A 20,289-nucleotide genomic window follows, 5' to 3' on the forward strand; every position below is an offset into this window, starting at 1 on the left:
AGGGAAATGTTGGTATGCACAGACCTAGGTTTTACTTTTCATTGGACGTAATCATGAAGTTGCAAGAACGGTGTTACATAATGCAAATTTATCAGAAGTCATCGGGAGGGTGTCTTTTGACCAGCAGCGTCAAACAAAGGTCAGTGGGATCAAAATGCAGGACACAGAGGCAGGTGAAGTAACAAAAGCCAAGACAGGTCAGATCATCGCAGAGAATGGAAACAAACAGTATGTAAAACCAAAACAAGATGCAAAAGAACCAACCAGCCATCCATCTATTTAGTCATGGGGCCGAAGTTTATCCCAGCTGTCATAGGGAAAGAGGCAAGATACACTCTGGAAAGGTCATCAGTCAATCACAGGGCTAAGACAGAGGCTACCTCCACACTAATGCGTTTTCGTTTTGGCCTCGCATCCACACTGAGACGGCGTTTTTGCTGATGGAAAACGCAGCGTTTTGAAAACGCTCTCGAAAATGCATATATTTCAAAACGGTGCTTTCGCGTCGCCGTGTGGACAGTGAAAACGCAGACTTTCTAAAATGATGACGCATGTTAGTCATATGATGCAGTCATGTGACCTATTAAACTAAGATAGCGGCGGGCGTTGTACGCCAGTTGTTTTGTTTGCTATGAATTTTGACAGCCCTATTAAAGATTAATATCAGTTTGTACATGTAATTAAATTCTTTCATTCTCACTCGCTTTTGCAACTTTGTACTTTTGTGTTACTCGAAACAACAACTCCACCTCATTGTTAGTCCATTTAAAAAACTCGGTGCTTTTCCTCAACATTTTGACACAACGTTTCAGCGAGCCGGAAAGTAAATAAGCGGCTGACAGAAATGAGGCGGGTCGAATCGTCTTGCGTTTCATGCATGCGCAGAACTGGAACGTAAGCGTTTTCGGCTGTTTCAGTGTGGACACACAACTCTGTGAAAACAACTGAAAACGCTAGTGTGGACGCGGAGCGTTTTCAGACAAAAACGCCGTTTTAGTGTGGACGCGGCCAGTGAGACAGACCACATTTACACCAATAAAGTTTTAGACCAGTGAGGACCTCACTGGGACATTTGAGGGGTGGCAATCAGACCATTGTATTATGCACTTTGTTTTAGCCTCCCTGTTTGTTAACTGGCATTGGCACAACAGAATCAGACTCCTCCGGTTATGCTAGAAAATATTTTTTTTGTTAATAATTTAGTTAATGATTTAATTGCCGGTGTTAATATTTTAGATTTTTGGAAAATGACATGTATTTTCTGGAGCATCCTTGTGTGGTCTTTGTCATTTCAAAGAGCCTGTGAGAAATCAACCACCAAAATCTAATTTACATGACTGGGAAATGAGAACATGCATAGCTCCATAGTCTAGTGCATAACACGTTTTGCCTGGCAAGACTGATGGTTTGTTTTCCGACTGAGACATAAGCCCAAAGGCGACGTGTCAAACATCTGGTTGTGTAAAACTGCCAAATCAAGCCTGTTTAGCTATGCGCATCACAAGGGAGGAGAACAGAACAAAGAAAAAGAAAACGAGACAGCCACAAATCCAAAACCATTTGAAAATGGAAACCTCAGGAGTATTATTGAGTAAATGCTTGAACATTTGATTAAAGAAAAAGACAGTCTTGCAGGAGAAAAAAAAGGAAGCTGTACTGAGTGGACAGGTGAGTCATTAGCAGATAGAAAAGAAAACACAGACGAGACTAATCAGGTAGGATGGTTAATGGTTATCACAGAGAGAAAACTTAACAAAACTGATATAAATGACCTTCCTTGGAGTGACAGACTCAGCTCATGCCTGATGCCTCATCCACTACCAGAGGACACCTTGTGCAGAGCTGCTTTTAAGAAAAAGCACTTTCGATGACTTTGGAATGAGGACAAATGAGTAATGTCAAACACAAGCTCGAAGCTTAAACACTCTGCATTAGGTCACTTGAATGTCACTGTATTTAGATAAAAACTCTTAAACATACATACAGAGGAGCCAAAACTGCCAAGCAGCATCAAAGCATCCGTCCCGCTTCTTGAATAAAAAAGGAGAGACAGCAGCAAAGTCCTCACACACAAGAATGTATAGGAAAGATGTCACGGATAGCGGCTATCCTCCAGGTAGAGATGACAGAAACATGACAGAGGAAGTCATGCGTGTTTTGTTTTTTCCTTTATATGATAAACTCTAAAAAAATTCATGACAGAAACAAGAATTTCACTCTGCACTTCAAACTGTTTTGATCCTGTAAGAGTGTTCGCTGCATTCGCCCCCGCCTGCTTTGCACGTTTTGCTATTAATGGTGCTGACAGACACCTTTCATCTTTGAGAGTCGGTGGGAGGCGAACCATGACCCAGGAGGTGTAGCTCGATCTATCAAAGGCAATGATTAGAAGAAGCGATACGTCCTCTTTTCATTTTGCCTCGCAGTGTCCAGTTTGTTTGCTTCCATCATCCCTGTGGATCCACAAACAGGATCTGACAAATTGGACTTGGTACACAGTGTGCTGAGTATCTGGGACCTTCACAATGAATGCTTGTTTGTACAAAGAGGAAAACAGCAAGAGGACTGGAAGGAATATGGAGTGTTTGTAAAGCTGGCCCCAAGATGATAAAGATGATGATCTTTTGGGCTGATTTGTTTACCAGCCGTCTTCCTTCTCTCTGATAGCGAATATGAACCATTTGTGAATGTGACTTTCTTCAGAAAATATTGCTGGTTTAACAAACAAGCAGCCTCTTTTTTAGCATTTCACTAACTCACCATCATAATTTGCTTTCTCTGTAGTTTCAGATTAGGACTTAAATAAATACTGCATGTGCAAATCACCAAACCTATCTTGCACTGGGACAACTGGGACAAATCTTCTGCCACCCACCCAAACTTTAATGACAGCTCTAAGCATTACATGAGCCTGAGATGAAGTATTTCATTCTTTGTGTCTTCTGATTCACAGCTGTCTTGATGAGATCTCCATCATTAGGCTCAAAAATAGGCCAGGATATAAAGAACAACCTTTACTTCTTTAAATGAAAACATTTAATCAATTGTTCTATTGTGATTTAATTTCTTAATATGTATTTTATGGTCTCTTAACATAAATAAAAAACAACAAACTTTTTTGTAAATACAGAAATAAGTGGAAACGTGTCACATACAATCATGGGGGTTAAGCTGTATAATTTAAAAATTAATCTAAGGAAAAAGTGCCAAAAAAAATGCAGTTCCTCTAGTGGCCACTTGAAAGTGGCTCATGGTGTAAAACACGGACTTAACTTCCAGGTCAAGGAAAAAATAAGCCAATAAGGAAATGACTAAAAACCTGCATTCACTTCAGAGTGGAGTTTTGCAGATGTGGCCACTAACAATGTGACTCATATTTTAGAGAGTGGTACTCGACGAAATGGCAAACGCTGGCTGTGACGACAAAATCAGTATTCGCTGACTGGGTGTGGTTGCTGGAGGTTGATGGCACTTGCAGGAAACTGATTGCAAGTGTATACAACCTGTTGCTAGGAAAAAGTATATTCCCCAAACAAAATCTCTGGGCCCCAGATAAGATTCAAATCCAGGCTGCTGCCTTCTGGCCATGTCCCATACGGCTGCCTGCTCACCCACTAAACTAAACTGGTACTGTTTTGAGTCACATTTGATGAAGTTTAACTAACACTGTTAGTTGGCAAGTATTTGCAGACAAACAAGGGAAAACTACAGACAACTATGGAAATCTGTAAGTAAAGTTTGTTGTCCAGTACCTCCTTTGCAATCCAGTTTGTCATGGCCAGCAATGTCCAGTAATCACCAGTCAGAACACACATATTTCCCAAGCATCCAGTGGTAGCATCAAATCCAATATGGTAGACAAGTCGTGAGAAATGTGAGCATGACTTCACAAAAGAGGCCCCAATAGAAGTCCAAGGGAAAGAGATTTGACTAATTTGTGATTGACCTCTGTGAAAATTCTCTTTGTTTGTGATCTCAGTGAGGGATTTGGAGTCATATACAATAATAAAAAGAGTATTTAGTAAAGCACTGTATCATGTTTCAAAACGGAGGATAAGCTGTAGTATACAACCAGATGCTCATTGGCTAATGACTTGTCAATCACAAGCTTTTAGGGGTTTTCTTTGGTTTAGTTTTTTTGGTTCTGTTCTTTTGGGAGGGTTTTGCAACCAACGTGGTGACAGGGTAAACACTCAACTTGAAGCTTCAAAATGGGACAGCAGAAACCAGCGGGTGATGTCAAAGTAACTACCCCTACCTTTGACAAAGTGAGTCAGTCCTCATAAACTCCATTGTTAATGTGCCTAGTTTGAGCAGTAAAATAAACATGATCAAAGTTTCTGTTCTATTTAACATGGGATGAATTTTTGTGATAACTCAATCTGTATTTTATTGAGGCTCAAAGCCAGTGGCACAACAGCTTTTTCTAGACAGCTGTGTAGACATAAGAAGCTTTTGCTTCTACTAATTCAAATCACTGAACCGGACGGTTTATTGATGGACTGTTTTGGTTCCTTCTGGAGCATTTTAAACCTCTGCCACTAACTTCTAACCTTATACCTTCAGAATATTGAAATTTAAGCTCTAGAAATGTCCCCTTTATCCAAACCACCGTGTGAGCTCTCAAAATCTTTAAAGATAGTTTTACTCTTTTTAAGAAAACTGCAACAGTAACACGTTTAGTCTCTGTTGACTGTGCTTCAACATGGCATGGAGCTGTTCCAATTTAAAAATGTAAGGTTGTAATCATTTTGCCCCCGACATAGTTTTTTGTTGTAGTTGTTGTGTAAAAAAACTGTAATGTTCATACTGTCAGTTTTGTGAAATGCATCTTGGGTTTTAGACTATGGTGTAAAAACAGGTTAACACGGCTTGAGGAAAATTACTATCTGTGTGGAAATGGAGCATAGACAGCAATTCTAGCATTACAGCTGATTTCAAAGCCAGTTCACATCAGCAGATGATTCATCTGATTCCCTTCTGTGTATCCTGTTGAAAAATCTGATATGGGACAGGCAATGTAGGGTTCTTCAGCATAAGTTACTCCTGCCCTTGTAAGCTACTTTGCAACCCACCTCAACATGGGCTTTCATGCCTGACTTGATATCATGTAGACAGATTTGTCTGCATAAGACTTTTAAAGATGTTTTGACAGTGATAAAAGTTCTGGGCACTTTGTGGGCTTGCATAGCTCAAAGCTAATTAATTAAGCACTTTAATGGGAACTACCCATAAGCTGTTACACGTGCAAAAACTGAATTATGATCATTTTACTTGAGAGCAACTAAAGCACCCAGAAGTTCTGTTTCATTTTGATCTGCAGGTTTTCATTTCAACTTGTCACCTCAGCAGGTGATTCCTCTGAAGAAGATTTGAAATTGAGGGTGTGCAAATCAGTGAAATCAGCAGTGGAGTCTTTGCCCTAAATTAAATCCTGCAGACTCTCAGTGGTGCATGGCTGTCCACCCCCAGAGGCCAAAGGCACTGAGCACAGCAGGTTTGATATCAGTTGGCTGAAGATGGATGGAAGACGTGCAACTTGTGTACTTTTGGTCACGCATGGATCTAATTCCAGCTGTGCAAGCACGAGCTGCAGTAAAAGCACATCATGCATTCGCTGAAGGAGCTGGACTACATCCAAACACATTATGCTTAGGAGAGCACAAGCAAAACCATTGTTAAAATAGTAAACTAGCTGAAAACACAAGGCTTTTTAAATATTCAACTCAGCATCTGAGAAGCAGCTTTTTCTTTCACTTTATCTTCATTTCTTTGTAATATTAAAGTGCCAGTAATCTTAAGTGGCTTTCACTTTGTAAAAGACTCCCAGAACTGTGGGTTCTTGCATATATTCATCACATTTTGTTTGCAAACAAGAGCAAAACACAGAACCATATTTGCTGAATTCCTCCAACACTGAACTGATTTTTAAGCAGCTGAGTGTTAGAGTTCAACAAAGGGTAACCTCCAAGTTTCAGCTCCCTGTGAAGCGGCACAGATATCCAAATTTGAGCCTACATTTTTTATCTTGAGTGCATTGTCTTGCCTTTAATATTCTGCCAGCTCACATTTTCTACATGGAGAGCTAAAAGATCTTACTTTTAACTCTCCCTTGAATTTCCATGGAGGTGACAGCCACGTCCATTTAACTTTCAGAAGCTGAGAAGCTCATCTCAAAGCACTTGTCTCTAGCTTTTGTAAAGAGGATGTACAAAGGGGGGAAAAAAGAGGAATATGAATTGTTGTGCTTCCAGGAAAACATGAACAATTAGAAACAGAAGAATACGTTTTCAGTAAACAGGACCGTGATATATACTGGTTTATGAAAGTTTATCTCAAGTACCAGTTTGATCTACAGTGAAATATGAAGATCCACACTTGTTAAGGATTTGCTGTGTGGCAGGCAGGATGTAGGACCCAAATGCAGCGCTCATAAACGAAAGAGTAAACTAAAAGAGGCAGCTTTATTTTGGCTGTAAATAACTCACTACAAATACAAAACTCCAACTAGAAACCAAACCAGGAACAGTAACTAGGAAATAGCTGGAAACGCAGAGGGAAAACCACAGTATTGTGAAGGTTGATGGTACAACACGAAAACAAACAGGGGAAAGCTGAGGACAAAAATACACAGGCAGGATAATGAGAGGATGGGGAACAGGTGGAAACACAGCTGGGACTAATCAGACATAAAGAGACAAGGGAAGCAAAACTAGATACACTGACGTAGGACAAAGACTATCAAAATAAAACAGGAAGCATGTGACACAAACAGACGACACAGAGATGTTCAGCATGACAGGCAAGCACACAGCGCATGGAGACTAAATGAGGACAGACAGAACTAAGCCTTCACTAGAGACAAGACACCAGGAACAGAACATAGAGCACAGAGACAAGGGTAACTAACAGTGACTGGGAGGCATGACTGACTGGGAAGACAGGGGATGAACAAACACAGAGACTCAAACACAGGCTGAGATAAAACCAAGGGGGAGAGGACTAAGATCACTGAGAACTAAAGAAACCCCAAAACATGAACAACAATAATCAAAGAACATAATTACAAACCCAATACCGGGACAATACTCGAAGAACTCAACAATTAGTAAACAGATTGAAGCTTGTGTAAAACAGTTATTTTAAAATGAACTACAGATTCAAACAGCCTGATGGGGTGAGGAAGCTGTTCCAAAGTTTGTGAACGACATCCTCAAAAGCAGCACAAACGGATCAGTTTTCTAATGATGTTGGCTTCAAAGCTGGTCCCTGCTCCAGAAAACAGGTTTAGTGAAAGGCCAGAGATGAGGGAAACTCTGCACCTACTGGCAGGTTGCTGGCAGGTTCTTCTTGGCCTCATCCTGCTTTGTGAGAAGAGAAATGTTGGAAATTTTGTGCACTTTCCTTATTAATCCAGTTGATGTAGAAGTTAATTTACAGTGCCTTATGTGGTGAGCGGATTTTGAAAACTCCATTGGATGGAGGGGCTCCTTGGCTAGAGTGGGTAGTCTATCACTTAGGAGCCCCCATAGTCTGCATGTTCACATATTCTTAGACAAAATACTGAACCGAGACCTTCCCAGATGGATCTATCATATTGTACATGTGTGTGAAAGTTAGGCAAAGGCTTAGATGTAGAAAAAAATCTGTGAATGAGGCACCTTTTTTACTATAAAAGGACATTTGTGTAGTAAGAAGGCATTTTGTTTGCTCAAGTTGAGTGGAAAAACATAGCATGAGTACAGTCTACTTATATCCACAGTCCCCTGATGATGACTGAATTGAATGTTACCTTTCACTGCCACAAAACGTAATTTATCTAAACATTCTCTGGTCATACATTTCCAATGTTAAACACAGCAGACACAGACATCCGTGTTGTGTTACTTGTAGATTTATTTGAAATAAAAGAATGTTAATTGACAGTGCACCTACTTCTTATTGCTGATGACTCTGATTCAAGATCTACTCTGATGCTATAAGCATCTTTAAAAAAGAAAACACGTGGGTGAAATCAAATTCAGCATGGTTTAGTTATGTAAAAAAGCAGAATTGTGTGGCCTTTTATGAACATTTCACTGTGTTCATGTGTTTTCACTGTGATTGATCCTTCGCCTTAGACCTCATGAGTTTACAGCTGTGTTTGTCATGATTGTTTAAATCCCACCAGCTGCTGATGCTGGAGGACGACGACATCAGCTCCCTCCAAAACAAGCACCTGGAGGCCTTTTAGGCGGTAGTTGGAGACTTCAGCCACACTGATGTGACGGACATCCTGCCTAAATTTTACCAGCACGGCACCATAGCAACATGGAAAAACAACACATTGGACACAGAGGACCATCATTATGTGGCTGAGTGACCCTATCTCTGTGTTACAGGACAGTTTTCAATTCACAGAGGTGGAGAGAGGTGGAGCTGATACGTCTCCAAATGTATTACCCATGTCACCACCGCTAAGACCGAAACTATCTACCAGAACCAGAAACTCTGGCTGCATGCAAACTCTGGCTGCATGCAGAGGTCAAGTCTCTGCTGAAAGACAGGGATGCCACATTCTGCAGACTGCAGCCATTAGGATGTGTGGATAAAGGCATACCTTGGGAGACAAAACTTCTTGGCTTCATACTGTCTGGACTTCTATTTTTTAACTGAAATAACCAAGTGAATTAACAAAAAACAACTGTGCTCCACATGTTGTGTCAGCAGGATTTAATTTAGGGCACAGGCTCCACTGCTGATTTCACTGATTAGCACACCCTCAATTAGAAATCTTCTTCAGAGGAATCACCTGCTGAGGTGACGCGCTGAAAACCTACAGACCAAAATGAAAAACAAGTTATTTTTCTGGGTGCTTTAGTTGCGCTCAAGTAAAATGATCATCCATTTTTGCTGAATTAATATTATATATAATAAATCATGAAGATGGCAAAACCAACAAAAGATTAAGGGGCATTTCAACAAATCAAGGCATATGTGTATGGGCATTAATTGCATCACAGACTAGGTCATCAGTGATACATACCCTCACACACCTTGAGACTAAGGACTTATATGCATGCCTGCTCTTCCTAAATTTCATTTCTGCCTTCAATACAATTATTGCACAGACTGGTGCAAAAACTAGCAATGCTTGGCCTGAACTCCTCACTCTGCTATTGGGTCCTGGTCTTCTTAACCAACAGGGTACAGCCTGTCAAAATTAAGACCAGCTCCTCCTCCCCCATCATCTTCAGCACTGGAGCTCCCCAGGGGGCTGTGCCGAGTCTCCTCCTGTTCACCCTGCTGACATGTGACTGCTCAGCAAAACATCAAAGCTGCCATATTGTGAGGTTTGCAGATGTGGTGGGATGCATCATCAGCAATGATGAGTGTGACTGCAGGCAGGAGGTAGAAAGACTGGAGAGCCGTTGCAGGGACAAGAGTCTCTGCATTAATGTCAAGAAAACAAAGGAGATGATTTTGGATTTCAAGAGGAGCAAAAACTCCCCTCCACCCCTACACATTGGGGGAGCAGCCGTTGAAGTCGTCTCCATCTTTAAGCATGTACACTCTCTTACCAGGAGCCACAGCACTTCCTTTTTAAGATGGCACACCAGCACCTTTACCTTCTCAGGAGGGTTTTTTGCATCACAACTCTGTACTCTTAGAAACTTACTTGGCATTTCATTTTTTTCTTAAAAATATTCTTATTCTTTTTTATATTTTGAGTACAAAATATCTTTTCACCTCATATAACTACATATCCAGAAATTACAATAAAAAAACCTTGAATCCTTGTACTGCCTGGCTGTGCTATGATAGAAGCCTAGCTATCTTTTACAACATCTCTGGAGCTTTGACAGGCTAATATAGTCTATATATGAGAGTGAAAGAAAATCAGAACTTAAATAATTTACTTTACATAAAATGTGAAGTACATGCCTACATTTTTTTTTTTTTTTTTTTTTTTTTTTTTTTTTTTTGAGCACTTGTATCCTGGGGGGAGACGATATACCCTGGGAGAAACCGGTTCTTGGCCTCATGCTGTCTGGGTTTCTTCTTTTTTAACTGAGATAACCAAGTGAATTAAAAAAAACCCTCTGGCTCCACTCTATGGAGTGTGAACTTCTCTCTGTGGAGAATCGTGCTTCCTGTGTAAACACATTTGTACTATTAGACCAAATTTAGAACAACAATAAATTTACTGATTGAAATAAAATGAGGTGTAAAAAGTTGACATTATGTGTAGGTGAGTACATTTCAATGCTGCAGAGACGTGGCCTATATAGATCCGCTACACTGGAACTCATGACCACATGGATGACATTTCATACTACTTTCTGTCCAATTAGTGCTCAGCAGGGACTTGATGAGAAAATAACTCAATTGCCAGATGCACAGTTCTTCTAAGAATCCTATATATCCTTGGCATTTTGAAAAATCTATTATTGAATCTTGTCAGGAAGTGCCCAGCAGCTGTTTCACGCACACGGATTACACAGGCAAGGTTAACTTTCGCCAGGTCTGGCTTTTTCAAGGAACCTTGAGGGTAAGAAGTTGAGCAGCCATTCCCCCTTGGTGCAGAGTTTCAGAGGTCAGTCATGACGAGCGCTGACACCCTCAGGTGCGGGGAGGAGCTGGCAGGGAAGGGCACGCTTCGGGCTACATCTTCAGAGGAGACAGGTGGAGCGTGAGGGCTGTCATCAGTCCAGGATTACTCGATACATCACAGGAGCTGCCAGCTGTATGTCAGTCATTGACACACTTTCATGGAGATCCAGCCACGTGAGTGAAGAGCAGCTGCCTCAGTCTGCACCCACCTGCAGGCGAGTTTATCTACTGAAAACCATCTGTTGAATTCAAGTCTGAATCTCGATCTAACACACAGACTCAACTATGATGTGTTTAAAATAAATATCAAATGTTATAAGGCGTATCTCATATCTGGTATTAAACAAGAAAAATGCTCTTAGATATAGTTTTTCTTAAATAATAGAGATGCAACCATTTGTCATCAGAGTTTTTCATTATTTAAAACATATTTCTAGCTTAGCCTCCTAGGACCCTGCGTCCACATATTTTGGGTTATTTAGACCAAAATACTCAATTTTGCTCTACAGGGGCCTGATATCCACTTACGAGGACATTATACTGCTACTGTTCTATCGAAATTTTAAACGAATACCCTCATATGTGGCTCTCATTTTTCTTAGAAACAAAAATCAGGTAAAAAAAAAATCTTTTCATCGGGTCCCAATATGTCCAAATATCAAAGAGAAGTTAAAAATGCATGCCGTGGAAGAGTTCGGGTCTTAGGAGGTTAATATGGAGAGGACCCAAATGCATGATACTGCTGTTATGGTTTGGGCAGGCTCTGGGTTTTTGCTCTTACGTTCTCGTGGTTATCAAGCCCTCTTTGTTTGCTGCTGTGTTTTGGGTTTCCATTGACTAACTTTGTTTCACCATCAGTCTTGTAGTTTTTAGCCTTTGCAAAGCTAACCTGCTCTGTTCCAACCCTGCTGCACTGAGGAAATCTGTGTTTACCACCATCACTTTAGGAATCTCCTACCCATAAGGAGAAGGACTTACTTGAACCTTGCCTATCCATTCTCTGTCGTTGCACCACTCACCTTTCCGGATGCTCACCTGTCCTCCACAAACCCCTCCTGAGCCTCAGTCACTCACACTTACAAATAAGGGTTATACTTGATGTCTACCCTTTACTTTTCCTGCCTTGAGACCTAGATCTCGAGTTTCACACTTGCTCAATATTGAGAACTGGTTGCCTTTCAACAAATCTTTTAAAACTGACTTTGGCACCCTGTGTCTGAATCCAGAGTCCTACTTCAGCCCGAAAACAACAACTGCAAATTGAATTCCAAACAAAAAGCCAGAAAAGATGAAAAACGAGGGACGAGGAAGAACAGACAAGGGGCGGTTGTTGCTCAGGTGGTAGAGTTGCAAGTCTGCAGACTGCAAACCCAGGAAGTGCCCAGGAGGGATGCTACTAAGGTTGGTGGACCATATGTGAAAGTATCGATGGGCAACCCCAAGTTGCCTCCAATCCATTCATGTGTAATTTTGTGAATAAGACTTGTAATAGAAAGTGCTTTGCATGCTTAAGGATCATGGCGCCTTGAGAGTTAAACCAATTGCCCAGATGCCTTAATAAATATCTTTAAAGAAACTGCAGAAATCAGAAAGTGTACCACCTGTACCTGAGGTACTGAGCTGCTTGTACCTAGCCTGGCTGCAGTGACTCAACAGGATTGTAGCCTAACCAGCTGTCCACGTAACAGCTGATGACATTCCACCAGCTGTTCATTTCATAGATAAGGATACACTCTCAGAAAATAAGGTAACTTATTGTAACTTGGGCAATGCTGTTGTGTACTTATTTATACCCATGTGGATAATACCTCATGGAGACTAGTCTTGAATTTCTGGTAATGGTATTATATGTTGTAAGAGTGCAGAAATGGACCTGAAATGGTGAAAAATCAACACACCCAGAGAAACATTCAAATCTACTCAATATCTAACCTATTTTACTTTTGTTTTGGCAAATATCTTCTAATACTGTATCTTAACAGTGTCAATAAAAGTTTGTCAATGGTTTCCTTTACACTGGAAAAAAATATTTACCTTTTCTTTTCATATTATTATTAAAGACATTAAGGTCTGATAAGTAGCTCTAGGGGGTATACAATGTTTTGACCTTCTCCACCACACACTGAGAGAGACTCTGTGTAACACACTGGACCTAAAGTTGCTCTTTATTGCAGGCTGGAGCCTTGCATTACATCTCCAGATCCCCTGGGCCGAATGTGAGCGAGGTAAATAAAGCAAAAACACTGTAAAGTGCATTGTGACAGCTATGGTAACCAAAAAAAAGAAGCTATATACAGTGGAGTCCATTTACAAATTTAGCCCAAATTGTTAAGTACTCTGAATGGCTTTTTCTTAGATCTTCTCTTTCCTTTTTCTAACAATACCCTTCATACTGACTTGTGCCTTCTTTCTGTCTCCCTCAGTGTAACTACAGTCACACAGACAGACTCTCGCCCTCTTACTGACCTTCTGAGACTCCTTTCTCCCAGTGAGAAACATGAAGTAAAGCTTCTCTCCTCACCTCTGACTCTACACCTCTCAAAGAGCAGCCAGGCTAAGTCTCCAAAGACAAATGTGAGGACAGAGGAGCTGGTGCAGACTTCTCTACAAATACTACACTGAAGTTTTCCATTTCAAAGGAGCAATTTTTTACCTTTATTTCATGTTATAACACAGACTGAACTCTGCTGCCATTAAGGATCTTGCTCAAGGGCAACACAGCGATTTATATGCCTGGATAACTTTGAAAAGTCCAGTCTGAAGCAGGTCTCTATCCGGTTGGTGTGTGTCAAGCTGATGTCAGGATGAAGGTGGATTTAGGCAGATAGGAATCTGCAACGTGAGCAAGCATCTTGTCAGGGCACGGTGCATACAGAGCAGCATGATGCATATTCCCAGGATTGCACACATTTGTTTTGAGTTGAGTATGACCTCCTTTAATCCGTCATGCCGCCTCTGCAGCCTCCCCGGTGCATTCATTAAGGCCGAGAGGCGTAAACAGATCGATAGCTAAAGAACAGGTAGAAATGGAACCTCAAATCGGGTCAAATGCAGTCACTGCTCACATGTAATTTACACTGGAGATAATCACAAATGTCAAAAACTGAAACTGGATCATCCAGACCAAATAAGATATAAGATAAATATGAATTATTAAATTAAATGTAAAATTGAGCAGTTTCTTAAGCAGTATACCATAGACAGTATAAAAGATGGATATAGGCATTGTGAAGTCCTTTTATGAAGTCTCAAGATGATTTTTTTCTGCTGTCACCATCTTGGCTTTTTGAAAGCTGATATGATGGGTGGAACTAATGACTTATTAAATCAGAAATCATTAGCTAATAGAGAATTCCCTGCATAATCCTCCTTTCTGCCAACAAACTAAATTTATACAATGGACTTCCTTTTTTATCCAATGACCAAAGTGAGTGATCCCATAAACAAATACTTACACAGGTAAGGACTAAGGGTTGTTTTTACATCGACTACTTTGATTGCTTTGCTGGCCTGTAGTTTTTCCATGTTTGCCTGCGAATACTTGTCAATTTCTAATCCAGTTCTGGTGAAACATGAATAAATGTGACACGAGAGAGAAATTCAGAAGGTTCACCTTTAAAGTTTGTTTCAAAATGTGCAATTTTTACTTTGAAGGCAAACCTTCTTGACTTCCAGTTTGTCTCATACTTTTTCAAGTTTTACTAGAGCTTAGAGAGCAGCAAGCAACAAGTCCAACACTTCCATACAAAATGCAACCAGAAATATGCTAGAGGCCAGACCAAGGAGGGAATAAAATTTTTACCTAGTGATAGGTGACTGTCAGATGATTACTGACCTGGTCTTACATTATCCTCATGATTGTCACATGTCCAAAATGGCAGACAAGTTTACTACAATCTTGGTCAAAGGAGCTTGTAAAGAAAAGCGTCTGGACTTCTTTAAGTTACTTGAAGACGTTCAAGCCACTTCACAAGCGCATGGCACAACACAGAAGAGCCACCTCCACGGGACAAGACTCAGCAGTCCATCTGCATCTTAAGGATAAAGGACACTCTTTCGAGGATGCCAATGTTCACATTTTGGACAGAGAGGACAGATGGTTTGAAAGAGGAGTGAAAGAAGCCATCTATGTCCACTGTGAGCGACCATCTTTGAACAGAGGCGGGGGTTTACGACACCAACTCTCTGCCATCTATAATCCAGTTTTGAGATCCCTTCCCAGACGCCTTAACGCCCACTCACATCCTGGGCCATCTGACCTCAGGAATTCGCATGATAAGGTGGGGCCAGGTTTCACAATGAACACACCCGAAACTCTGGCTGATTGGGACCCACACCCAGTTTCACACCTTGGCTCAGGCGATTAGAGGATCATCAGGGGGTCCTTTTGTCCCTCTGTGGGGGGATACTCCCACTAGGTTTATATCTGGGACTCCCCACCATTTGACCTTAGAACTGAAGAAGCTTCTCGGATGAGAGGTGAAACGTCTTCAAGTAACTTAAAGAAGTCCAGACGCTTTTCTTTACAAGCTCCTTTGACTACGATGACCTGGATGACTGAGAACCTTCACAGACTTACTACAATCTTGCAATTACAGGTATCGCCCCCTGGTGGCCATTTAAAAGAATGGCGGTTCACTTTTCAAACCATATTATACACATAATGGTTCAGCTGATCTAAACCGAATACATCCATCATTAATATGTTTCATGACGCCTATACATTAGAAATTTTTAAACCTGATATTAAAAAAAGAACCAACACTGTTTGTTGCTTTACTTTGTTCCACTTAATAGCTTTAAAAGTTTAAGCGAACCTTTTTTTGGATAAATTGTTATATATATATATTTTAAAGATATTCTTTATAAATCTCTATCACCCTTTCATCTGATGATGTGTAAACGGTGGTTAAGAAAGAATATTTAATTCAGTTCAATTGTATTTATATAGTGCCAAATCACAACAGTTGCCTCGGGACGCTTTATATTAAGTTCAGGGTCCAAGGTGCAAATGTTAACTTGGACTGTTTATCTCCCATCCATCTGGCTTACTAATGCACATCCAACAGAGGGTTGTGGGGAGGGGCTGGAGAGACAGGGTACACTCTGGACAGATCAGTCTGTCACTGGTTAATTAGCATGCCATTGCTACAAGTCAAAGAATCTCTGATGTTTCATGGCCTCTGATCTCACAGCTAGTGTTTTTTCCCCGTGTTAAGGCCCCAGTAGGCAGGCTTGAACTAAATGTTTCAGATTAAATAAGTTGAGTGTCTTTGTAGAGGAAGTAGAACACCTGACAGCTAAATCAATGGAAACGAAACCTGATTAAGGGTGAATATTAAGCACATTCAGCAGGACCAATATATGTGGATAGTATTTGCTCTACTGGTCCTAAATCCTTCTAATGCTGCTTTAAAGTTTGCAGCCCTGCTTATAACTCAGCATGCTGAAGTGTGTGATAGTGCTAATATCGTCTAGCTAATTTAGCTTTTTTTTAAAATCTGCTATACCGTATGCTAATTTAACTTAACATCTGTGTTTTAGCACTTTTCATTTTTGCTTCAGTTATTTTTCCAATGCCTTTTCCAGCTGCACTAAAGCTTTTGCTTTTCTGAGCCAGTTATTTTCAGAACCACTTGGTCCTTTATCTTTAAAGCAATGCATGCCCGCTATTAGTTGTATCTGCTCTCTCCTGTTGTGCCATCAGATCTAAGGATAATTACAGGCTTGTTTCACAGTCTTGAAATTCTTGCCTGTGCTCTGATGTGTCTTTTTAAAGGCGGAAACTCGTAAATGCACATTTCCTGCATTCCAGTGGAAAGAGCAGCTCATTTTTGCCCCATTAGGAGAGAAACACAAACACCGATTACAGGTTTTCTTTGTTTTACTTTTCCATCTTAAGTATTTATAAATATCTATCATTTTAGCTGTTGTATACATTTCGTTCTGATGATTCTAGTTAAATTGTATCTGCAATGTATTTTTTACATCTGTGCTCCATAACATATAAATGTTAAAGTACTGAGGTCAGTGGCTTATATTAAACACTTATACTAGACACCTGCTATTTAATGTATGAGCACACAGTTTATTTTTGTCCATAATAATGTAGGACATTGAATATAAAATAGTTTCTAAACTCATACGTTTTGTAGCAGATTTACTTGAATTTACACAATCCTTCTTATTACACAGTCCTTTTTGGTTAATAAGCATGTTTTCCACATGTAAGCAAACTAAAGAAACTTGTATTCAAACAGCAGGGGCCCTGCAGAAAGAGGTTACCTTCAACTTGTGCTTTAGGATTCGATTCCAAATCTAAAACATGGGCAGGAAGTTATTTTCAGACCGCGGTTTAGTGACGTCAGAGTTGAGGTATTCGATTCCCCACTGGACCTACTTAAGAGAGAAATACACACACATGCACACACCCAAGACTGGGAGCCATTTTGAATAAAAGCTTTCAATAAATTGCATTTTTAAGGACACACACACAGAGGAAGACTGACAGTTGGTAGCGCTGTGGTCAGGTGGTGTAAATGTCAGAGCGGCCCATTCTCAGGCAGTCGGGTCTGATTAGATCAGAGCTGACAGCATGGGCTGACTGTGGGAGCAGGTGTGTCTTTAAAAATACAGTATCTGTGTATGATTGCGTCTCTCAGGAAATGTATGAGGAGAGTGTGTCCACACTGTAATGCTGTGGGGTCTCATACGTATGGAGTAAAATGATTTTAGAGTGTGTATAAAAAACGATGAGGCAGAGACCTGGACGGATGGGCAGATGCAGTTATTTGGTGTGTATGGATTAAATATAAAGGTAAATGTTTCACATCATAATTGTGCTTAAATTTTAAAAAGTCATTTTATCTTTTGCAACTTAGCATCATCTGAAATCAATATCTGGGTTATAAAACCTGCAGGAAGAGGCTAGCTGAAACCACTTAAAGTTTGGCAACTTTTCATGCTGAATGTATTTATTTATTTACAAATGTAAGGCAAAGACAATATTTGAGAAAGAACCCCAACAATCAGTGGATCCCTAATGAGCAGCAAGTGGTGATGGTGGGGAGGAAGAACTCCAGCATAACCAGGCTCAGGGAGGGACAGCTTTCTGCTGCGAGTGTTTGGGCGGTGAGGGCAAGTGCATGGAGCAGATCCTCATGTACAAATGAGAAATATGAGAAATGAGAAACCGGGAAGGAAGCTGGGGCATGAAACTGAGAATAAACTGGAAGAGGATTGTCATATTCAGATAAATGTCAGATTTTTTTTTTTTTTTTTTTTATTAATCCTTTATTTATCCAGGTAAAAAATCTCATTGAGATTAAAAATCTCATTTCCAAGAGAGACCTGGCATCATGGCAACAAAAGTCACATACCACATAGGTATATAACATTTAAAACAAATACAATATCCCATACAAACATGTGTAAAATATACAATAACAGATCAAATTAAGAGTACATTAAAAACAATCACACTGAGTAAAAGAGCTGTTCTCTCGTTCCTTTAAGACAGACTTAAACTCTCCCAAGGTAACCAATTCTGATAATTTCAGTTCCTTCTGCAGATTATTCCAGGAAGCAGGGGCAGCGTATTTAAAAGCCCTTTTCCCCAATTCTGTTCTGATTTTTGGGACAATCAATTGTATGATTTTGTTCGAACGAAGGTTATTGGAGATAAATTATCTCCAATGTAAAGTGAAAGTTAACATGCATTTTGAATTAATATCTATAAAGATACTTATTTAAGTTTAAATCAAGGATCTTAGTATGGAGAAAATACATGGATGTGCTGCAGATACATCAATCCATCCATATTCATCCATTTTCTGACACTCATCTGTGACCTGGTCCCTTTAAGCAGCAGATGCCCAGACTTCCCTCTCGCCAGCCACCAGCTCTTCTGGGGTCACATGAATGTGTTCCCAAGTGAGCTAAGGTACATAATCTTTCCAGTATGTCCTGGGTCTGCCCCTGGGGCTCCTCCCAGTTGAACCTGCTTGAAATACTAACCCAGGAAGTGCCCAGGAGGGATGCTAGTCAGCTGCCCGAACCACCTCGACTGGCTCCTTTTGATGAGGAACAGTGGTTCAAATGACCAGTCACCTCACCCTCTCTCTAAGGCTGACCTCAGACACCCCTCAGAGGAAACAAAACATAATTCCTGTTGAAATTAACTGCAAACGTGTGGGGTTTTGCTATGAAACTGGTCTGAAGGGAACACTGATAATTACTTTACACATGCTAGTAAATACCAGCAGACACAACTGTGGCTGAGCGATTTTTGGAGGCAAGTTTGAGCAAACTAACCCTTTAAAGTCTGGAACAAGTCGAGAATATTTATGGAGCAGTGTTAAGATCTTTCGAGGGGCCTGAAGTGAGGACAAGCAGACAGACAGGCGGGCTGATGACTCTGACAGTGAGGGATTTAGTGAATATGGCTGGCACAGCGTTTTCCTCACAGCTGATGGATTAGACAAGCCAGAATGGGGCCCGTCTCTTAGCGAGCATGCTTCATTTCAGCAAGGAATGAAAGAAACAAGTTTGATGTGCGTGTCTGTATATGTTGTGTGAGGGTGGAGCGATGCAGGTGTTTGCCTGAGTGTAAGTGCGAGTGTGTGTTTGCATAATTTTGCTTGTCTGCTTTTATGATTGTGAGCATAAAAAATGCACGGCTTGCAGAAATTGGCTCGCAGGCCTGTGTGATGATGGCACAACAAAAAGGTTTCTACAGTCAATACTCCAGTGTAGTCCAATAATTCGCACGGGGCCATGCATCGCTGGGAACTATCTGAATCAATATGAGCGTCAATAAATTAAAGCGGCGATGGGACAGTTGAGGAAATACATCGCCAAGTGGCAAAAATGTCAGTGAAATGGAGAGAGCGAGTGCTTTGCTCCTCTGCTGGCGCAGACAGAATTAATTTCAGTTTATGCCTCTTTGAACTATCTAAACACACAAGAGCATGTGGGTAGGGAGGAGAGCAGACAAATCCAGAAGCATATTCCTGATGTAAAAATATGCTAATGAACATCTCTGCCACCTGCAGCTGAAGTCATCGCCGAACAGCATCGATCCCGCCAGCCTGCTTCACAGCCTGTCTCGAGTGACGGCAAATAATCTGCACTGCAAATCTAATTAAGAAATAATCTAATGGAGGGTGAAGTGTTTCACCAGCGGAAGGATTCACCCTCTTGGGACCGGTCAGGATCGATGTTGTCTTTATTGGGTTTTGCTGAATTCAGGAGATTGATATTGCACCTTTTTTGTTTTGGTACGACTTGGGGAGAAAAATCTATAAAGGATGTCTGGTAAAGATATTAGCCAGATGGCTGTGCCTTTCTATCAGTAGATAATCAACACAGGCTCACACGAGATGGGAAACAAAACCCAGTGGGACATCAGGATGAAGACACTGAAAAAGACAAGTGGCTCCATCTGTGGGCCATTTAGGCCAGAGTGGAAGAGCAGTGATTCTAGCCATTACGGGCACAGTGGGAGTTTACCACTCTGAGTGGAGAAAAAGCTGGACAGTACGTCACGTCAGGAGAGGTTACCTGCAGTTTGATGGACTGAGAGTTGAAGAAGAACATCCAGAAAGAAATAAGTAAGTCCCTGCTGGTGTTCAGTGTATTCAGCCACCAACCAGTCTGCCATGGTGACTGATTATAGGTTTTCCAGCCTGCAAAGAA

Source organism: Perissodus microlepis, chromosome 9, assembly GCF_051167445.1.
Source record: "Perissodus microlepis isolate ML-2025 ecotype Zambia chromosome 9, ASM5116744v1, whole genome shotgun sequence".
Classification (NCBI taxonomy): domain Eukaryota; kingdom Metazoa; phylum Chordata; class Actinopteri; order Cichliformes; family Cichlidae; genus Perissodus; species Perissodus microlepis.